The 4,536-nt window shown below is 45.2% G+C and overlaps 1 pseudogene; it reads left to right on the plus strand.

The window, feature by feature from the left end:
• The first annotated feature begins 1,312 nt into the window (after window positions 1-1,312).
• Window positions 1,313-2,352, plus strand: LOC104984652 (annotated as a pseudogene).
• The last annotated feature ends 2,184 nt before the right edge of the window (window positions 2,353-4,536 follow it).

Below are 4,536 nucleotides of genomic sequence, written 5' to 3' on the forward strand. Positions count from 1 at the left end.
TGCATATCTGAGGTTATTGATATTTCTCCCGGCAATCTTGATTCCAGTTTGTGCTTCCTCCAGCCCAGCGTTTCTCATGATGTACTCTGCGTATAAGTTAAATAAGCAGGGTGACGATATACAGCCATGACGTACTCCTTTCCCTATTTGGAACCAGTCTGTTGTTCCAAATAGGGTCTGGTAAGATCTTTCTATTGTTGATCCTAATCTTGTTAATTTAAGATGCATATTGTGGGAGTGGGTCTGGTAAAAGTATATGAGGCCTTGCTAAGAAGATCGAGGGGTGCACTCTGTGCCGCCTTCCGATGTCTGTCAGAAGCCTTCTCTGTCCTTTTTCACTGTAATAAAACTTCTGCCATACCAGAGCCCTGAGTGGTCAAGCCTGGTCTCTGATCCTCAAGCTAAATTTTCTTCTTTGGACATCAGGAATCTGACCCCATTCACTGTAAGCTATCAAAATTATACAAGTGAATCTAATTTATAAAACAGACTCAGAGACTTAGAAAGCAAACCTATGGTTACCAAAGGTTAACCAAAGGGGAAAGATAAATTGGGAGACTGGGATTGACATACACATACCACAATATTAAAAATAGATAACCAAAACAAGCACTAAAACAAAATAGATAACCTCCAAGGACCTACCCTATAGCACAGGGAACTCTGCTCAGCATTCTGTAAAAACCTAAATGGGAAAAAATTTGAAAAAGAATAGATACATGTATAAGTATTACTGAATCACTTTGCAAACACCTGAAACTAATGTGATATTATTCATCAACTATACTCTACCCCGGAGAAGGCAATGGCACCCCACTCCAGTACTCTTGCCTGGAAAATCCCGTGGATGGAGGACCCTGGTAGGCTGCAGTCCATGGGGTCGCTAGAGTCGGACACGACTGAGCGACTTCACTTTCACTTTTCACTTTCATGCATTGGAGAAGGAAATGGCAACCCACTCCAGTGTTCTTTCGTGGAGAATCCCAGGGACGGGAAGCCTGGTTGGCTGCCGTCTATGGGGTCACACAGAGTCAGACACGACTGAAGCGACGCAGCAGCAGCAGCATACTCTACCCAAGCACCCCTGAAGAAGGACAGCCCCCTTCCCAGGCTGATTTAAGGGGATTGATTGAATCAAAGGCAGTCACATGATTTAAGGGGGCTTTTTTTTTTTAAGGTTTGTCAGGAGACTAAGAACACCTGTGGCCACAGATTTTGCATGAATTCACAGTCGAGCACTCAACAGTGCAGTGATGAACAGGCCCACGCCACCCGGCAGACCACAGCCGTTTCTGAGCTCAAGACTCTTAAAATGTCAGAGCAACTTTCCCCAGGAAAGAGGACAGACAAGTTGTGAAAAAGATCTTTCTTTTCAAAAAAGCCTGGGCAAAAAGTGGCTGCAGGAAGTGCCCCATCTGCAACCAAGAGTCCAGAGACAACAGCTGCAGTGACGAAGAGAACACTCTGGTTCGCCTGGAAAAGAAGCAAGCTCCCCACAGTCCCATGATACAGAAGGCCCGTGGCAGTGGTAGACAGAGGTGGCATACGGTGACCAGAGTAGCGAGGAGGAGGAGAACAAGCCCAAGTGTCTGGGCGTGGTCTACAAGTCCACTCGCCCAGCGAAACCCGTAGGGCCAGAGGATATGGGGGCCACTGCTGTCCATGCTAGACACAGAGAAGGAGCATGATGCACAAACCATCTTTGAGCACAGCCAGAAGATCCAGGAGGAGCTGAGGGGCAAGGAAGATGATCTTTTGGGTGGTTTAATCTAATAATCATTAGATCTAATAAGATCTAATAGTTAATAATTGCCAGAAATACATGAAGCCCAAGGATACATCTGTGGGCACTGCTTCCTCCTGAATGGTGAGGAAGGGCCCCATCCGAGCTCCCCAGCATCTCCATGTGCTGGGATTACCAGCTCGACATTTGTTAAGGACTACGAGGAGATTGGTTTTTGCAGCTTCGCAGACCGCTGCAAATTCCTCCATGACCGTTCAGATCACAAGCATGGGTGGCAGATTGAACACGAACTTGATGAGCATCTCTGTGGCGTCTAAGAGGACAAAAACTACAAAGTGGGAAGCGACCAGGAGGAAATACCATTCAAGTGTTTCCTCTGTCACCAGACCTTCCATAACCCAGTTATCACCAATTGCAGGATTATTCTGTGAGCTCTGCGTGCTGCAGCTTTCTCACACCACCCCTCGCTGCTATGTCTGGAACCAGCAGACCAATGGTGTCCAGAGAAAGAATGGATTATTAAACTGGAGAAACATTGAGCTGCAGAAGGGGATGGTGCTTCTGATTTCCCAGAAGACCCTGATGAGAGTTCAATTCCCATTACTTAAAATTTCCCATTAGTCTCAAATCTCAAATGTTTTGATATTTAGGAAATCTTAAGAAAAAGAAGAAGACCCATTGACTTAATGGGGTACAGGAGAATTAAGAAAGCAGAATGACTTAATGGGTGTCTGGAGAGTTAAGAAGGCAGACGGATTTAATGGAGGTCAGGAAACCTAAGGGGTTTGATTGGTAAAATGGATGCCAGGAGATTTAAGAAGGATGATTGATTTGGTGGGGGTCAGGATATTTAATGGAGCTGATTTAATCAATGGGAGTCACATGTTTTAGGGGCTGGTGTAATATGTAGGTGTCACATAACACAAGCATGTTGATCAAATCAGTGAGGGTTACCTGTTTATGGGGACTGATTTAACAATAGGAGCCGTGTGACCTAGCAGCTGATTGAATCAGCCCAAGGGGACAGCACCTACATAAAAACTGTGTATATGTGTCCACAAAGGCACTGTGTGTAACAATAAATACACACAGCTGTGTACGTACTGTGTGTCCAGAAAGGCACTTTGGGTACACAATGCATATGCACAAGTGTACCAGAAGGGACGCACGTGGGGAGCCCAAACCCACCCCCACAGGCGACAGCACCCTCCCTAACCTCTCATCATTATTTCTGTATTTCTGGTTTTTGCTACTACAAACAAGGAAGCAATATTATTGCTGCCTAACACATCGCCCCAAAATTTTGCAACTAAAAAAAAAATTTTGTGACTTAAAAATAAATATTTAACATGGCTCACAGTTTTTGCCAGACAGGAATTTGGGAGCTGCGTGGCTGGATGGCTTCTGGCTTCGTGGTTTTCATTGGGTTGCAGTCAGAATGTTGGCTGGGGCTACAATCACTGAGGTTTGACTGTGCTGGAGGGTTCACTGCCTCCAGGGCTGGCAAGTGGGCGATGTCTGATGGTGCCATGCCATGCTAAGGTGCTTAGCATGTTGTGTCTGACTCTCTATGACACTATGGACTGCAGCCTGCCAGGCTCCTCTGCCCATGGGATTCTTCAGACAAGAATACTGGAGGGGGTTGCTGGCTGGCTGATGGTGGAGAGCCCTAATTCCTAGCTCCCTAAGTGGCCCTCTCCATGAGGTTGATTGAGGGTCCTCACAACATGGGGGCAGGTTTCCCCCAGAGTGAGTTATTCAAGAGAGAACAGAAGCAGCAATGCATTTTAAGACCTAGCCTCGTAAGTCACACATTGTCACCTCTGCCTCATTCTGTTCATTAGAAGTCAGTCACTGAGTCCAGCCATTTGAAGGGAGGAGCGTCAAAGAGTTTGCAAACTTGTTTGAAAGCCATCAGTACTACCCTTTTATATAATCTTTATGTACTTGTGTGAACACATCCTTGTAATAGATTTTCTGAACTAGAATTGCTGGATCAAGTGACATGTTCACTTTTAATTTTGATAATTCCTCTACGTGTCTAAAGCTGCCCAACAAATCTTTGCTCTGTTATTTGTTTTAGCAATGAATCTCCCGGGTGCTATCTAGGCACAGCTTGAGAAGGTATTTCCCACGCTCCCTTGCTACAGACAAGGGAGACAGGTAACTAACTTCTGGCCGGTGGGACGTATTGTGTGAGATTTCTGAGTCATGCTTTTAAAAGTAGCCATTGGCCTATTTCCTCTTTCCCTGTAGAGAATGCTGCTTGGAGAGCAGATATGGTGGTGGTGGGAACCAGCTTGCACCAGGTGATGAAGACGGTACCTTTGGGGATGATGGAATTATGTATAGAAAGAATCTGGACCTCTAGATAATCTCAAGGAGCCAAGCTACCCTTCTTCTCAGGGCATCTTGCCAGCTTAGACTTTTGTATGAAAGAAAAATAAAATTTCTATTTTAAGCCACTGTTGTTTACTGGTGATTTGCCTTCTGAAGAGGCTTTACCCACAGCATATGCATATCCATTCCCCCATCCTTGCCCACACACAATATTCTCAATCTTTAAAAATTTACCATTCTGATGGACTCCCCCTTCACTTACAACTTCATCATCCCCGTCCTTTGCAGCTGAACCAAATGCTAGGAATAAAGGGAGGGACACTGACCAGAAAGCCTACCACAGTCAGGTTAATAGAAAACACAAAGGCAAAATGTTGCTGTCGAGCAAAGGAAACTATAAGCAAGGTGAGAATACAACCCTCAGAATGGGAGAAAATAATAGCAAATGAAAC

Source organism: Bison bison, unplaced genomic scaffold (genome assembly GCF_000754665.1).
Source record: "Bison bison bison isolate TAMUID 2011002044 unplaced genomic scaffold, Bison_UMD1.0 scf7180017864034, whole genome shotgun sequence".
Taxonomy (NCBI): domain Eukaryota; kingdom Metazoa; phylum Chordata; class Mammalia; order Artiodactyla; family Bovidae; genus Bison; species Bison bison.